The sequence below is a fragment of the Cyanistes caeruleus genome, chromosome 11 (genome assembly GCF_971803275.1).
Source record: "Cyanistes caeruleus chromosome 11, bCyaCae1.hap1.1, whole genome shotgun sequence".
Classification (NCBI taxonomy): domain Eukaryota; kingdom Metazoa; phylum Chordata; class Aves; order Passeriformes; family Paridae; genus Cyanistes; species Cyanistes caeruleus.
Window position 1 is genome coordinate 1284782 of NC_141711.1, and position 17776 is coordinate 1302557.

Below are 17776 nucleotides of genomic sequence, written 5' to 3' on the forward strand. Positions count from 1 at the left end.
CTGCTGAAGTGATAGCACTTTTTTTTCAGCTTTAATTGATTTCCCAATTTCAGGCTGTTTCCATGGCAGCCACACGCTTGTCCACGTTCCCACCAACCTGTGCCTCTGGATGCAGCAGCACCTTTGGGTCAGGAGGAGCAGCTGGATGGAACACCAGGCAGGGATGTTGGATAAACTTCACACACCAGGCAAAAATCACATCCTGCTTTGGAGACTGTCAACTCCAACTGGTTGTGGTAAAGCTGCAAAGCAAAGGTTTGGAGACCTCTGGGAGGTGGAAAGGTTTTGCACCTCCAGGATTTGCAGGCAGGGCATCCATGGGAGGCAGCAGGGACAGTGCTGCTGCAGGCTGAGCTCCAGGATGGGTTAAAATTCCTCCTCTGGCACAGCTGCTCCCCCAGCTCCCTATCTAAGATCATCACTATAAAAAAAAAAACAAAAAAACCTCTCCATGTTTAAGATCCTGCAGGGAGAAAGGAGAAAGTTTATGAGAAAACTGCCTGATAAAATAAGAGAGGGGGAAAAAAAAACCCAAAGAGATGTAAGGAAAAGCTGCCATCCAGGGATATTAGACTGAGCTTGAGAATAGATTGTATCTGATCAAAAGCTTGTTCCACCAAGCCTCCCCTGGAATTTTAATAAGTGTCAGGCTTGTCTGGCTGTTTTGCACCCCCTCTTGCACACCTTTCCTTGGCAGAGAGGAGCTGGGGTCTCAGATCCTGCCTGGGGAGAGAGAAAGGCAAATCTCCTGCAGCCCAGGTTAATTAGGGAGGAAGCCTTGTGCTGCTGCACAGCCACCGAGCATCCCAGGAAACAAACTGCACTGCTGAGGGGACTAAAAACCTTCTGAAGGCTCCTTCCATCCACACCTTGTGCTGGGCAGTGATGAGGAGGAGGACAGGACGCCTTCTCAGGGGGACATGTCCTGCTGGAGGCCACGCTGAGCTTTGGCCCCAGCCCTGGTCCAGCCTCCAGCAAAGCCCATTTGGCACCTCTGTACAACACCACCAAGAGGGAGACCTGGAAAAGCTGTCAGGAGATGTTCCTGAGGGAATAACCCTGAGACAGGAGAATTCTCACCTGGCTGGAGCCCAGGGGAACAGGAATTTCCTCAGAGTTCAGCTGAATAAAATGCAACTCAAGGGGAACAGTCTCCTACAATACAGAGTGATAAAGTAAGCATAGAAATAGGTTATTTCTATTAAAAATAAGCTCCCCAGCACATTTTGGGACAAGCACCCAAATCTCCATTAATATCCCCCTTGAACAATTGCCAAAAAGAGACAATTGTGAGCTGACAATGTTTGTTGGTATTGTCATGTTAATGTAAAATCTGCCCAGGAAATAAGTCCTTGACAGCAGAACAATTCCTTTTCTCCTCATGGCACAACCAAACACAGAAACCAAGTGTCCCACACAGCTGTTTATTTATAAAATACAACATAAATACCTCTGATCACACCGTAAAGGCTCACAGGAGAACTGTTTAGGAAAACAATTGTTCACATCCAGATGTTTTGGGTCACTGTTCTCTCACTGAGACTGAGGAAAATAAACACACCTGGTAAAAAGCAGGAATTGATTATTCCAGTAAAATATACTATAAGCAAATGAAATTTTGTTGAGATGCCATTAACAGAAGGATTTTTGCACCCTGCATTCCCTCTTATAAAAAAAATTAATTCCATTGCTTGCCTTGTTCTCTCAGCCTTCAATTCCTCCAACACTGCTGATTGCAAAGGAAACATTCCTGGTAGAGCTCAAGCTCTGATGTCAACACCTGGAATCCCTTTGGGGTTGCTGGGTGTGCTCTGTACTGTGCTCCCACCATCACTGCCTTCATTCCAGGGGGTATTTCAGGAGTGGGAGTTTAATTGTGGATGGCTGTAGGGCAAATCTCATCCCAGCCAACCCTGTTTGTATTCCCCAGCTTCAGCCAGATGTGTGGATTCCACTTCAACATTTCAGCTGCCCTGCATCCAGCCCAGCTCCTGCCCCACCAGCAACACACAAAGGCCTCAGCTGCTGTAAAATATTTAATTTCCCATTTCTGAAGCCCAGCCAGAGGTTTAATGCCACTGCCAGGATCCCCCTGCATTCCTGACACCCAGCAAAGGGGGATGCAGGAGAGGGCACCTGGTGGCCCATCCCTGTCTGGGGAGGAGAGATGGTGCCTGAAGGGAAGGCTGACACTTTCCCACCTGCCTGAAGAGGTGAAAAATGGAGCTGGAGTGGATGTTGTTCACATCATTTGATGTCAATGGGCTGTTAAAAAACACCCTGTCATTGGTAAAAATAATATTTCAATATTAACTTTGTTATTTAGATGAAATGTCTGTGGTGTAACAGCATTACCTTCACAACTGTATGGGTGATATATTGATGTAGTACATATTCTGGCTGAAGGAAAAAAATAGATATTTTTAATAAAAACCTCATTTTCCTGTTCATTTTTGTACGCAGCAAACAGATTTCACCGTAGGTGGTTGGATCTAATTCATTAGCTCCATCATGCACTGATATCACAGAATAATCTCCCCATCAGCCCAGCTGCCTCCTTGGAGCTCTCCTGAAGGTACTTGGAAATCCAATTTCCATGTTGAATATCAACCAGTCCGTTCTGGCTCGGCCAGTGATGCCCACAATGGAATATTGGAGCCTTTCCCCAGGCCAGGGGAAGGTGGCAGCAGGGCTGGGAGGGGACAAATCCCATGGCTCTGCCTCTCCTGTGGGCTGGGACATCCTGGGCTCTGCCTTGGCCTCCAAAAAACAAACCCAGCTAAACAAAATGCTGCAGGACTTCACCCACCACCCTGAGGGGGAGAGCTCCTGGTCTCTGGATAATCACTGAGGCTGGAAGAGCCCTCCCAGGCCAGGGGAACAGCATTTCTCAGAGTTCAGCTGGTTAAGAGGCAGCTCAGGGGTAACAGCCTCCTAAAACACAGAGTGAGGAACAAACCAAGCGTATAAATAAGTCATTTCTATTAAAAACAGCTAGAACATCAGTTCCAGGCACCCCCAGCGCTGCCACAAGTGCTTTTGAAGCCCTCCAGAGGAGTCCTGCAGGAGAAGCCACACAGGTCAGTCTGTCCAACACCAGGCACCTCCTGATGCTCCAGAGCGGAGAGAACAGGATGCAAACAAGCTCCCAGACCCAAGGATTTGCAGGGAGCAGCAGAGGGGTCCTGCCCAGCCTGCCCCCTCTCCTGGAGGAACACCTCACCAGGACACCTGGATCTCTGGCATTTCATTTCACTCTTCAATAATTTACATGTGGGGGGAAAAAAAACCCAACAAAAGCACAACTTTCACAAGTGCATCCTCTGCCAAAAGAATATCTCATAGCCTTGAGGAGATTAACTTCCCTAGCAGTGATTTTTCAATGCATATTGCTACAATCAAAAGACAATTCTGTTCCCTGACAGTTATGATATTTCTCAGGGAAAACACGGCCTATCGCTTCCATTTCCGCTGATTCAGAAATCAGATTGTTGTGTTTTGCAGCTCTTTCCAAAACATTTTCATGCACTTTGGCTCTACCCTGACTAACCCTTGCAGAGGGGCCTCTCAGTGCCCCTGGCATCAGCAGGTTGTACAGAACACTGTGGCAGGAATTCTTTAGCACTGGGGGTTCAAAGGTTATGTTTTCAAGGATGTTTGACATTTCAGCCCACATTTCTCACCCACCTGTGGCACTGATCCGCTCTGAACCCTCCAAACCCTACAAAAAAAGGGGTCTGACGGGTAGAAAGGTAATTAAATAATAATGGGAATTTAATCTGAGGTAAAGAGCATGGGAAAAGGTGTGTCCTGGATTTGGGGAGGTGAGCAGGGCACAGAGGGCTCAGAGGAGGAGGGAAAGCCCCAGGGACACAAGAAGGAGAAGGCTGAGCCTGAAGGACTCAGGAGAGGAGCAAACCAAACCACGTTATTGGGGTGGCCTTGGAGCCCATATCCCAACAGCTGCTGCACCCCCATGGAAATCTCCTGGCTGATAAAACATTCCTCCCTGGAATTGCTGCAGCTCACAAACAAGAGCTAAAACAAGGAGAAAACAATGGCATTTCAATTAAAAAAAAAAAAAATCTCAGGTTCTAAAGCAGTTTAGAACACAGTAAACACATGTCCAGAACAAAAAGCAGAGCTGGGATCCTGGCTGTGGCAGCTGCTGGGCTTTCCCAGGGCCAGGGAACAACGGGAGGATTTCCCAGCATCAGAATCTGGGAATCCCAGACAGGGGAACACCGCAGGGCTGGAGATCAGGTTCTGCTCCAGCTGCCACGGGAGCTGCCAGCCCCCAGATCAGAGTTTGTTTAAGGGCAATTTCCATCAGCAGCCTCATCTGGATGGTGGAGAATCCCACTGGAGCAAGGGTTTGCCAAATGTTTGTGATCATCCCACGTCAAGGGATGAGCCTCAGTGGTTGATGTGCAGGTCCAGCCCCTGCTGAGCCTCACAGCACAGGGGAGGCCTGGGGGGGATTCCTCGCTGTCCAAAGCACCACAATTCCTGAATCCACATGGATCCAGCTTTGGAAGCGTTGAGGCCGAGCTGGAAGTGGTAGGAGGTGGAAATTTCTTCCTCTTCTCTCCCAGCTCCCACGGGTGACACTGCCACACCAAATCACGGCACACAACCCTCGCTGTGACTGCCATGGGCACCTCCCAACTTCCATGAGGAACATGGAACATCCTTCCAGAACCCCCTGGAGCCTTGGTGAGCACCTCACCACTTCCAAAAGGAACATCATCCATCCTTCCAACACCCCTCATTCCCTGTGAGCATCTCCCAGCTTCTATGAGAAACATCATCCATCCTTCCAGCACCCCTGGAGCCCCATCCCCTGTGGGCACCTCCCAACTTCCATAAGGAACATGGAACATCCTTCCAGCACCCCTGGAGCCTTGGTGAGCACCTCACCACTTCCATAAGGAACATGGAACATCCTTCCAGCACCCCTCATTCCTTGTGGGCACCTCACAATTTCCATGAGGAACATCATCCATCCTTCCAGCACCCCTGGAGCCTCAGGGAGCCCCCTGTGCCCCCAGTGCCCCAGCAGCAGAGCAAATCCCATCTGTGGGGACCTGCCAAGCACAGCCCAGGCTCCTGAAGGGCTCTGCTGGGGATTTATTTGTGCCTGGGAGAGGCTGCAGCTCCATCCCCACAGCGCTGCCGGCCGCTCCCCCAGCAATGATTGATCATCCCTTCAGAAGGGATTCATCAGGAGATCCCTTCTCACAAACCCCTCCCCAAACGGGCTGCACTCCTTTAATAAAGCACAAAGAAAAGGTTTTAGCAGCTTGTATCAATATTCCAGCAAAGAGTGTAAATTCAGCCCATCTCCATTGTTCAGGTGAGCGTGAAGCAGAAGAAGGAACGAGCACTCTGTGCTATTATTGCCCAATCTGCCAGGATCCTGGATTGGCTCTATTACAGAAACAGGCTCCTCTGCACTCTGTACTCATCTGGGGGGCAGCAGGGAAAGGTGTCCTGTGCTTCCAGCTCTCCTCCAGCAGCAGCCCAGCCCTGCCCAGTGCTCCCAGTAAAGGGACTGCACTCCAGCAATCATTTCCAGCCTGCTGCAGAACACCTTGACACAGCTAACCTGCTCAGGCTGACAGTCACTGAGCTGAGCAGCAGAAAGGGATTTATTCCTAGAGCTCCCTGTTGTGTATTATTAATGCCCAAGTTCTGGATCCTTCAGCAGCACAGTCGATGGCACCCTGCCACTCTCCTGACCCAAAACACAACATTTTTTTCCATTTGACTCTTCCAGTTGATCTCAAAACCCAATCAAGTGTTAAACAGCTCCCATGTGTGTTCTACAGTGGAAATGAGCTACACTCTAAATTACATTATGCACAAAATACAAGTCCAGGGTACAGAAATAACACTGAATTTTGGATCTGCCTCTTTGGTGGATTGCTCCTGTTATTTCTATCCCCACCTAGAAGTGCAATTTAAGATGAAGTTGCTGGTTCAAAGCAGTGTCTGGGGTTTAGTCTTCCTCAAGACCTGAAGTAAAAACCTTGATAAAAAGGGCTGGAATCAGCTACATCCAAGCACTTAAAATTATGAAGAGATGAAGATAGAGCAGGCAATTTTCTGTCAGTTAACTAATCATGGAACAACAGGACAGAAATGGCAACAACCCCATATAATCAGCAACTGGCTCCCAATGGGAAAGAGAAGAATTTGTCTACACATCCCCAGAGCTGTGTGTGCCTCCTCCCAAAGTTTCAGTCTTTTGTTTGAGTTAGGATTCCTTAAAAATGCTGGATCATTCTGCTTGTGGTTTTGCTGCTGGTTTAGATATATATTTTTATATTAAATAAAACAGCTGAATTGAAAATTGCTCTGTCCATTCCTGTCCTGCCAATAACAGTTATGGACAAACTCTGCTGGTAAGGTTTGGGCTTTGGGGGATCCCATGCTGGGAATCCGAGGGTTTGGACTGCTCTCCAATGGCAGAGTATCAAATATCATGCAGCAAGCTAAGGATATAAGAAAATGTAAAAGAAAATAGTCCCTAAGCAATTTAATACTAAATTAAAAATTGAATCCTAAACCAATTGCCCAGTAATGGACTATTTCTAATTAATTACCTTGTGTGTCTATAAAGATTTTTGTGGACCTCCCAGGCACGATTCATTTTACCAGGGCTGTTTTTATAGGGACTCGTTTATCTCAGTGAATGGGTCTCAAACCCTTTGGAAACCCTGCTGAGCTTCACCTCCCAGCCACAGGTAAATGTGCCAGAGGAAACTGAGGCACGGGAGGGATTTGTGATCCAGGATTTGGGCTCTCCAGACAGACAGTCCACAAAAGTTTGTGGACTTTTGGGATTTACCACACATTTATTTACACAGCAGAACTGTGCCTGTCTCTGCAGGGCTGGGATTAAAACCTGCTCTTTAGGAGACAGAAACAAGGCAACAACACAAGTTTCTAAATTTCAGTTTGACTCCAGCTTACAGATAGGAAAAGCTGGAGAGTCTCACGTGTACCAGAGTGACCCTGTGCAGTCAGAAACAGCAGAGATCAAACATCTGAGCACAATTTTGTAGGAATTATTTGTCCATGTTACCTTTGCAGAAGGGCAGGGATGTGACAAAGCCTAATGATCAGCCACAATCCTAATGAAAGCACCTCCAGCACCCAGGAGAGCTCAACCCCGGGCTGTTTATGGGATAATATCTGTCCAGCAGAGGAGGAAAAGCTCAGATTCTGGCTGGTTGTTCTCTGATCCCAGCCCACAGCCCCAGGGATGGGGTCATTCTCACATCCTCTTAAATTGCTTTGCTAAATGTCAGCATGGGCCAGGCTATGAAATCCAGCTCCAGCATCTCAGCACCTGTGTGGGGTTTTCTCATCAAAACACTCCCAGAGCTGGGCAGGGCAGGAGTTAATCCAGCACTGAGGGGCTGGTGAGGGGACAGCTCTGAAATTCCTGATGGATCCCTCCTGTACTGCTCATCCCTGCACTCCCTCTCCCATCACAGCCCCTGCCACCTGCAAGGCCCCAGTGCCACCTGCAAGGCCCCAGTGCCACCATTCTCCATCATTTCTGCTCCAATTCCTTCCCCAGGCCCAGCACACCCCCTTCCCACTGCCCTTTCCAGTCAGAATTCCTGGGAGATGCTCAGGCCCATGGAAGCAGCAAGAGCACTTTGCCCCATTGATCACTTCCTTGAGAGCAATTCCCTGATGGAAAAAACAAGAAGTTCTAGGAATTACTTTGTGAGGCATCTGTTAACCAGTTATGGCAGGGCTCTTCCCTCCTTCCTAATGTGCAGATTTTTCAGGAAAACACCAAATCACCAGAGATAAATTCCCTGTGATTTCCCTGAAGAGAGAGCAGGTCTCTAACAACAGACATCCCACTGAACCAGGAGAACTCCCATCCATTCAGGAATTTCCCAGGAAAATGGGAGTACTGGTGGGTAACAACAAAACCTGTTTCTGCAAGGACAATTAAAAGGGCTCAAATGTTGTCTCAGTGGGCGAGAGCCTCATCCATCCTGCAGCAAAGCTGATTTGAGCAACGTGAGCAGCATTGAGCTGTACTTTGTAATTAATTTATAATTGCATTTGTTTGCCAGCTCCCTGCATATCAGTTCAGAGCTAAATAATGGGCAGCTATTGCTGATATTCCTGCTATTGACCTCGCTCAGCTGCTCCTTCCAGGGTTCTGTCCTGTCCCTTCCAGCTCAGGTTATTCCATGTTCTACAATCCTTGCTCAGTTCCATCCCTGGAAGGGCCTGGCTCCAGATTCCCACCTCCATCCAGGTGGTTTGTGCAGAGGAAGCAGGGGATTAAACAGTCCCAGGACTACAGGAGTGCTGTTCCTCAGGCTGCTGTAACACAGCAGGGTTTTATGGACACATGTCTCACACAATCTGGGGAGGAGAGCCATAAAACTCCGAGTTCAGCTTCACTGACACATCACACCAGGCACAGAGGGGAATAAACAACTCCTTTATGATCCTACAGACTCTCCCCTTTCTTTTCAATTACTTTTTCTCTTCTAAAGCTATAACTACAGGTTTTGTTTGCTGGGGGTTTTTTGCATCTGAGGGATTTTCCTTTCTTTAACTTGTTTATAATTAAAAGGTGTGTGAAATGCCAAGAGATTATTTGCTCTTTCACCAGGGATTTAAAGAACCATCACAATAAATCAATGAAAGGTTCACTATAAAGGGAGGGAGAGATGGATACTGCCAATATGAAACAGCAGTGAACTGTAAAAATAAGAATTAGGGTGCTGAGCTGTTTGTCAAGCTTGTGAAAGCACTGACAGGGAAAGCAAGAAATTCTGTTTAGAATCACAAATGGCTTAGGTTGGGAGGGAACTTAAAGCCCACCCTGCCATGGCAGGGACATCTCCAGTGTCCCAGGCTGCTCCAGCCCGTGTCCAGCCCGGCCTGGGACACTGCAGGGATCCAGGGACAGCCACACTGGATCCCACAGACATTCCAGCCCGTGCTCCAGGTGGAAGGAAAGTCCATCTTGGAGTCCCAGCTGAGGATAAAGGAGGAATTATTGCCTCAGGAGATTCCTTAGTTGTGTTTCTGCCAAAGGAGAACATCTCCACTGACTCAGCTCACAAATCACACTGGAGCAGGTCTCACCGATGGCAGCACCTAAAGACATGGAAATTCATTCAGTGAGCACCACAACCATTCACCAAAGAGCTTCACCACAGAACAGAGCCCCAATTAACTCCTTCGTTAGCCCCTCCCAGGTGATTTCCTCATCATTCCAATAAAGTCCATTTGATTCCCTCATTCCCTAAGCCAACCCAGAGGCTGTTCTGCTCCTTTCCTGAGATGTGCTGCCACAAAGGCTGGAAGTAACAATTTATTACCTTGGAACACTATGCAAATGAGCCCATTTGTATGCATATATCCAGTATTTAAATCATCCACCCTGCTGTCTGCCACTCTGGTGCATTTGAGCAGGTTCAGATTTATAGGGATTCCTGCCCAATTCAGATCTGCTCTCTAAACAGAGTGTTCCTTCTCCTGTGGCACACAGGGCTCCTGCCACTGATCACCCTCCACATCTGGATGCTGCTGTGAGAACAGCAGAGCTTCAGAGGTGTTTGCTGCTGTTAGAAAAGGGTTCTTTTATGGCCACAGGGCCCTCCAGCCCCAAATCCTGGAGATCCTGGGGCTGCCAAATCGCTTTGTGCTGTCCCACAAACACACCTGAGCCAGCCTCTGCTCAGAATTCAAACAGCAAAGAGCAGCAGGAAGGCTCTCAGAAGAAAGAGGAGACTCAGAAAGAGATTTTAGTCAAATTTGGTCTTTTCCAGGCCCCACAAGACAAATGTAAATCACTCCACTCCTCCACAGTTTAGCCCAGATTGTTTGTCACAGTTCTCCAGGGAAAGGGCCACTCACTATTTAAACCTGCACAACTCCACAATAGCTCTGATGCCTAACACAATCTTTCATTTCATTCTTCACTCACAATTAGACTCCGCACTAATTCCTGTAGCCCTCAATTATGAGCACAGTTTAACGACATACCTGAAAGAATTTGAGAGACATTTTATCTCCCGATGCAGCCCCTGAAAAAAAAGGCCATAATTGCTTGTCATTCAAAGAAAATTAAAAATCATTTGGGGGACGATGTGAATGGAATTTGCAATGAATCTCAGGAATTTTCCCTCTCCAGGAGGAGCCCTGTGCATCGGAGGGTCAGAGCAGACAGCTGAAGGACAAGGACTGCTCTGGGTGTGGATTTTACCACACCAAGGGCTCCTCAGATGAGTTCAGATGTTCATTTTTACCCTCAGATGACCTGTACCTAATCATGCTGCATTCCCCCTCCCTGCCATGGAAATGAAGCTGTCAGCTGCTCCTGGAAGCCCCAGCAGCCGATAAAAGGCAGGAATTAACACATGTGGCAGCCACTCATCCCATCACCTCCCAGCTGCTGGAATCCTCCTGGAAGCCTCAGAGCACTGAACATCTCCCCAATGTCACCAGCACAAACTCACAGCCAAATTAATTCATCCTGAAGCAGGTGGGTTTTCAGGCACATCAGGGGATATTTTCATAGTAATAAAAAGAAAACCCAATCCAAACCCCCAGGTTTGGTGCCTATGTTTCTTTTTAAAGATTCAACTGAGAATCAACCATGGATTTTTTTTCCTATAGAACATCTGGCCCTGTAATCCACAACACATTTTCCTATCGGAAGCCACACAGAAATAAGAAAATAGATGGAGTTTCACAGGGAAATATTTTTTCTAATTGAAGGTTAAGTAGTTCATTTTTATTTTTATTTTTTTTTAATAAAAGTGTTAGTGTTTTTTAGTGATTTTAGTACAAGCTCAGGGCAAAAGCAGCCAGAACATCTCATTTAAGCCCCTCAATAGTTCCCAAAATTAGTGACATGGTGTAACTTTGTCTTCCCATTCTCAGCCCCACCTCCCCATGCACCTCCTTCATTTGCAAGTGTTTAATTACCTCATCAGCCCTTCCCCACATTTGTCTGCTCCCTGAGCACACAGAGTTCAGCCCTTCCTCCTGTATGAGCCTGGATTTAATATTTTGGGGTTGCCTCATTTTTCAATGTGTGTCTGAGCCTTATCTGCTGCCGACTGTCCAAACGCTGCTCCGAAGAAAGAATTTTTCATTTCCTTTGGGCTTTTCTCAGCTGTTTGTCGCTATCTGAACGCTCCACAACATTAATTAAACTGACAAGGTAGGGCAGCAAAATTATCTCCACTTCACACACAGGGGGCTGAGGCAGAGAGTTCAAGTTAAAATTGAAAATAAACTCCACAGAAATATTGTAGTCGAAACAAGCTCCAAAAGGCAGAGCTGCCTTTCCACGAGGGCACAGGAGGAGGACCTGGACAAGCACAGGCGTCAGAAAAAACAAATCTGAGCACAGAAAACTTCCATTTAGCCTTGGATTTACAGTTTGAGCCTGAAAACTCAGAGCTGGGCGCAGAGCAGTCCAAAGCAGCCACACAGTGTTTGTGTGCTGGGCTTCCCCTGCTAATGCATGGGTGGAATTCAAAGGGAAACAGCCCCAGAAAAAGCAACATTAAGAGATCTAAACTAAAGGTTTCAGTGCTGATAAAGAAGCAAACGTCACTCTCCAAGTTCAGGGAATTAAAAGGGATGCATTTAGCCCCTGGCACATCCCTGAGGAGGCTCCACTGCACAGCTCCCATGCTTTGGTGGGATCTGCACTCGGCTTTCCCGTGTTTTCCATCACCAGGATAAAGAGGCTGCCCAAACTTTGCAGCCCTGGGGCCGTCACCAGGCTGGCAGAGGTCACATCTGACTGACCCCAGTGTTACTGGTGAAAATTTCAAGTGCAAATTGTAAATTTTTCAGGAGTTTGAATCTTTACCCAGCACGGTCAAGAGCTGCTCCCAGAATAACCTGGAGGAGCTGGGAAAATCGAGCCCAGCACCATTCCTGAGGTGGGGCTGCAGCTCTTTCTGTTGGTGTTCAGGAACACACATAAACACAAATGATTGTATGAAGGTGCTTTGTTAAAGAGCTCTGGGTGTCAGGGGTGCACAGACCCAAATCTGACCCCTCTTGGTTTTGAGTTGAACATGTTTTATACTCTATTGTTATATAACTTACATATTAATTGTTAAACTTACATTGTTCTATTGTAACCATTGTTTTTACCCAAGCATGGATTTCTTGTGATTCCCCCCAAACCCCCTAACATTGTTCCTCATGTTCTTTAAACAATAATTATATCCAATCAGATCTAACAATTGTATCATTTATCATATATTGATTACACAGGTGCAGTTTCACCTGATCGTTAGCAAGTACAAGGCCTAACATTTCCCAGGGCCTGCTTTTCCCAGGGCTTGCCAAACCCAACTTTCTTTCTAAGTCCCCGAATTTTCTAATATTTTAAGACCTTTTACTATCACTTCCAGCTGTGAACAGCCCCTGGGTGTCATTACAAATCCCCAGCTCAGGCAGCAGGTGTGATTCTGTTCCTTCACACACTGAGAACCTGCTCACATCCATTGGAACACGTGAATCTCATCAGAGTCACCTGAACAAGGGCTGGAAAAGGAGGTTTGTGTGGTGTTCAGACAAGGAACAGATAATTCTGGATACTCCCATGACTGTGCTCTCCTCTTGGCAAGGCAGAGCTTTGTGACAGTCCCAACGTGTCAGACTCAGTCCCCGAAAATACAATCCTCAAGCTAATTTGTAGACTCTCAAAGCCAATACTCTCAAAAATAAATGACAAATATAGAGACAAAAATCATCAAAATGCTTGCAGAAAGCAAGGATTTAAACTGCCAAAGAAATGTCATAACATTTTCTCTGAAAATTCTTCATAGCCTTCCAATCAGTTCCAGAATCTTCTGCTGCTTTCCCTCCCTACAAACTGAAATGTAGCGAGGTGCCGATTGCGAGGCTTTGCCTCTGCTAAATCCCTTCCCAGCACGTCAAGTGTATCAATATTTGAACAGGCAACGGCAAATTCCACAGCCACACAGATATATTTATTAATTTCAATCATCCAGGCCAGGGAGGTGTGAATAAGGGCACTGTCATTTAGGGCTGTAATTAATCATCCTGGACACTTCCCTGTCAGGGCCCATAAATCAAGGAGCAAAGTGTTTCTCCTCCCGAGTGATACGGCACCAGCATTAACAAAAATCTAACGCTGTCAGGGACTGGGAGATATTTTATCTGCCTTTGACACTGGGCTGTTCCACACAGGTGCCCTCCACCTCAGAATTTATTTTCTGCCTGTAGAGCTCGCATTTTAAAAATATGAACAGAGCAGAACAACAAGGCTGGAGTACAAAGTTGCCAAATGCCAAGACAGAGAAAAGTTTCTGAGGGGAAGGAAAAATGCCCTGACACATCAATCCAAGGCATAACAAACACAGGCTGGAAATAAGAAATGACAAATCCCCCTTTGCAGGGCAGGGCAAGGCAGTTCCTGGGTTGGAGAACAGCTCTGAACCAGCCAACAGTCACAGGCTCCTTAAGGAAAATACAAGGAAAAACGAGGCTTAAAGCACTCATTAAGAAAATATGAAGAACTAAATCTCCTTTCTAAAAAAATGCCTGAGTCCTGAGTGGACACATCCATGGTGAGGAGGTTGCCAGGCTGGTGCTCCTCAGCTCGTGGCAGAGGTCACCAGCCTCTCCTGCCATGGCATTGCCTGCTCACATTTCACACCAGAAACGTGAAATATGAACCATTAAGCCATCACATTTTCACTGCCTCAGAAGATGATTTTAAAGTGTAGCTGTACAGCAGCATTTATTACCTTTAATGTCTGGATGGAGCTGCTGAAAGCCAAGCCCAAAACAGCCAGGCACAGCCAGGCGTGTGAGACCTGCACTAACAGCTCGTCTGAAACGCATTCAAACACTTGAAATACTTTAAAAAACCCTCGGTGTCATTTTATTTGACATTTCTTCCATCTCCAGCTACACCACGTGCTCCTGGGATTATTCACAGCATCTCCTAGCAGCCATCCTGGCACTGTTCACAACCCAGATTTCCTGGGGGTTGCTCTGATCTCCAGGCAGGAGCTGGAGCAGTTTTAGGGCTGTTGCTGGCACCAAAAGCACCTGAGGAGGATCTCAGGCAGCTGCCATGAGGAACACTGGACACTGAATTTTCTGGAAGGGTCGAGCTGAACAGAGCCCAGCCCTGAGATGATAAAACACAGCCATGAACACACCTCATCACCTGGCACTAAACACAGTTCAAGGCAGCCCCCAAGACCTTTCATCTTTAAATATTCGAGATCTCAGCAGTTCAATTCTGCCAGTAACAATTCAACCTGCAACTTCTTATCCCACTTATTCGCAGGCTACAAATTTTATAGCCAAAATCAAACCTAAATATACCGATTGCAATCTACCACGGGAAAAGAAATCATAAAATTTCTTATTTAATCACACAATTCTATCAGCAATCTGCTGAAAAACAGATGCACAAGTGTATTACTGCCTGTGCTCTAAGTGCTAAGGTGGAATTCTGCCCACAGGCAATAACTGTAAACCCAGGTCTGAGATAATCCAGTTGTAAAACACCAAGCATAAACCACATGCTTTTAGCCTCTGATGGAAGCATTCTTCTCCAAAGCACAATTTACATTTAAATTGATATTGTAGGGAATCAAATACTCAAAATAAGTGTCAAGGTTTTCTTCTTCACCGAGTTGTTTCCTAATTGGATTCAAGTGTTTTGCCCAACCATTTCATAGTCTTATTTTGTTCTGGAAATTAAAAATAAAATCTTTCATTATTCATGATCCCTAACTTCTGGGAAGTGCCTCAAATTGTTTTTGTTAAGAAAATACGAACAGGCTGTTTTCATTTAACTGCTGAGTCCCAGCAAACAAAAGGGAAGCGATTCCTCCTGGTGCAGTAACAGCGCAGAGCTCTGATGGAAGCCAGCAAAAACATCCACGTCCAAAATCCCTCTCCCAGCCTTCCACAGCCAGGGGAAGGGAGCACTGGGACCCTGGAGCCCCCCTGCCTTCCCCAGACCTCTTCACACCAACCCCAATATTTCCAGTGAACTGCAAACCCAGACTCTGGGCTCCCTGCAGGACAGCTGCAATCAAACATTTCTGGCCAAACAAACAAACAAAAATAACCAAAAAAACCCAAACTGCAGAAATAAAGCAGCAGTTCCCTAAGGGAGAATTTTCCAGATGAATTTTATAACTCATGAGGCTGAAGGACATCCTTAACCAGGGGAAACCTGGTGGCTGCAAGAGCAGCGAGGTGCCCACCACACCTCACATTTCTGGCAGGGCTGGAAAGGAACAGAATCCTTCAATTCTCCCTTTGCTGCCACAAGGACAAAGCACAGGTGCTGCCATGGGCTGTTAGACACAAATAAAATACATTAAGTGGTAAAAGAGCCCCGTTGAGTGACTCCCTACCAAGTTGGGTTTGGTTTTTTTTTGTGAGAACAAAGTTCTGTGAGAAACTTCTTGGCAGTAAATGTGGAAAACCAATGGAGTGCTGGGATTTCACACAGAAGCCACACAAGGTCCCTGATGGCTGCTCTGGCAAATTGCTCGAGTTAAAAACACTTTACACCCTTCCAGTTCCTTCATTTCTGTCCCGAGTACCACAAAAGGAATCACAGACATTTGCCCTCGTTCAGCTGCAGCTCCAAACTATTCCAGATGTGCTGAAATCTCCCAGGCTGAGCAGGTTCATTTTTAATTCACAAAATCTCCTTCTGCACCTGCCTCTTCTGTTCTGCTCCTACAAGAACTTCAGGCTGCAGCTCCTGCCAGCCTCCTCTGCCAAGTGCTGCTGGTGTAATTCCCCTCCAGCTCATAACATCACCAGGGAAAGTTCACTCATCAGCTCTCCTTACAGCTAAATGTGCTGCTAATTTGTGAAATATTTCACCTGACCCCTCAAATCAAAGCTGAACACTTCCATGTTCTTTCTTTCCTTAAATAACCCATTCAAAGCCGTTTATTCCACTTCATTAAAATCGAAAGTTGATCTGGAAAACAATAGCTGGGGCTTGCACTGGATTGAGCTAAACACCATCAATGCAGCAGGAAAACAACAGCAAAAATCAGAATATTGCTGAACTCTAAGTGATCATCACCTTTGCAGGGATTTATTTTTTTACATGGATCTTTTGCTGGTTTATACTGGATTTAAAACACCAATGCCAGCAGTGCCCTGGGAAGGGAAGGTCCCATCCCTCCCCATGGAGCAGAGGAGCAGCCCCATCTCCAGGGTCCCCAGCTGGGACATGGACAAATGGGACAAAATTTAACCCAGCCTCAAAACAACCAGGCATTGCACAACCTCACTGAGCCCAGACCAAATTCAGCCACTGCAGGCCAAGATCCTGAAGTTTTCTTCCCAAAAATCCCAACTCTCCAACAGGAAAAGGAACGATAAAATAATGATTTCAAATAACTCAACAGACTCAGCAAGCTGCTAAATTCAGTTCCTAAATGAAGGAGCGTAAAGGTGAAAGGAATGAAGAGGATTTACTTTTATTGGCACAAGAAAAACTTTCCCTTTAACCAAAGGGCAACAGCTGGGTATAGTTCAGGTTTTTAAGTGCATTTATAAAAAGCTTTCACTTAGGAAACATCTATATTTTTCAGCCCAAATTCCCACCTGATAAATTTTTATCAAATTGTTAAAACACCATCAAGAAAGAAGAAAGTTTTAGGACCTCTTCTCCTAGAGGATGACCCACACCACAGAGCTGCTTGCAGGGTGGCAGAACAGGCAAACCGCAGGCTATAAAAATGGATTTAGAGGGTACAGAAATTAAACACTGTGGCTCAGTTTGGGTTAAATAAATCCACTTCTTTGCACTTGTGTTGGCTGATACAACCCAAAACCTAAAAAATTTCCTTTGGAAGAAGCTGGATGAGGCCCTTGGCTGGAGGGAAGGAGCAAACAAGATCCCAATCCAGAAAAAATAATGGCAGGAGGAAATTGGGAGCCTTAAATTCGCTCTGCCTCCACCCCTGGGAGGGACCATCCCATGAGGACAGCGCCTGGGAGCGCTTGGGATCCCACAGGATGGGCATTTTTCCCCATTTCCAGCTCCTTCAGAGGCTGGTGCTCACCTGCCTTCACCTCATTAGCGTTAATGACACCTTGATTAGCGAGCCCTGCTCCGTGGGGACGCTGCTCCTCAGGATCTCTGCCATTCCAGGGAAACTCCTCCATGAACAGCTGAGAGTGAGAGATCAGCCATCCCTTCTCCCTCACACATCAACTATATCCTAATGAAGTTTGTCACAGCTGGGCATCGTGCTTAGAAATTCCAGCCAGGGGAACCCTCGGGAGTTTAATCCCAAATCCAGCCTCTGCTGGCCTCATTTGTTTGCAGGGAGGAAACGATGCCATTCCTGGGGCAGCTCCATCCTGAGCTGCAGTGAGAACATCTGACACCTTAAAGGACACCAAGTTCTCTGCTTTCAACCATTGTGGTGGCAAAGCCCAGCTTAACCTTGGACAGAAACTTCCTGAGAATGGGATGTTCTGTATTCTTCCCACAAATATTTTTGCCAATTCGTTTCTCCAACCACAAGAGGTCTTTCACGTGGAACCCAGTGAGGAAAAAGGGCAGGAGCACGCTCCATTCCTCTCCTGGGCCTCAAAAAAATTGCCCCAACCTAAAGTTCCACATGAGATCGAGCCCCACCTTCTGCTCCAGAGCCTCCTGACCAACCCGTGAGGGCTCCAGGGACAGAGGAATTCAGGGGGCACAAATCAAGGTCCTGAGCAGTAG

General features: G+C 46.7%; 1 long non-coding RNA gene across 1 annotated transcript; it reads right to left on the reverse strand.

The window, feature by feature from the left end:
- Positions 1-4980: 4980 nt before the first annotated feature.
- On the reverse strand, positions 4981-17047 carry LOC147650936 (uncharacterized). Its single transcript, XR_015274946.1, has 3 exons — positions 16706-17047; positions 10039-10079; positions 4981-9147 (listed from the first exon to the last, which is right to left on the reverse strand). It is a non-coding gene; the product is annotated as an uncharacterized LOC147650936 (long non-coding RNA).
- Positions 17048-17776: the final 729 nt, after the last annotated feature.